This window comes from Penaeus monodon, chromosome 28 (genome assembly GCF_015228065.2).
Source record: "Penaeus monodon isolate SGIC_2016 chromosome 28, NSTDA_Pmon_1, whole genome shotgun sequence".
Lineage (NCBI taxonomy): Eukaryota > Metazoa > Arthropoda > Malacostraca > Decapoda > Penaeidae > Penaeus > Penaeus monodon.
Window position 1 is genome coordinate 35,029,031 of NC_051413.1, and position 357 is coordinate 35,029,387.

At 31.1% G+C, this 357-nt stretch overlaps 1 protein-coding gene across 1 annotated transcript in view; it reads left to right on the forward strand.

Moving 5' to 3' along the window:
- Window positions 1-357, forward strand: part of LOC119591553 (ADAM 17-like protease) — a 17,939-nt gene that overhangs the window by 8,024 nt on the left and 9,558 nt on the right. The window lies entirely within an intron of this gene.

Here is a 357-nt window from a genome sequence, read left to right on the forward strand (position 1 = left end):
ATCCAACAGATAAAGTTACAAATTCTTCAGTTTTCATCTAGTAATGGAAGAATTAGCATTGCATCTATTAAAATATCTTCCTTCTCATTCCTTTGGGAGGAAATTGCAAAGAACATGGTGCTTTGAAGCATTTGTTATGTGCAGTGTGATGTGCTATGAATATGTTAATCAAAAGAGGAGTGGCTTTTGGTATGCAGGTATTAAGCTTGATCTTCAACATTTTATAGATTTTTATAATAGAATTTTCATATATGATTTGACTAAGTAGAAATGACAAAGGAATTTCAGAATAAAAGTTAAATCATATGTCAGTTCCATAATGGTGGCAGAATATGAAAAGTTTTGAAGACCCAAGAG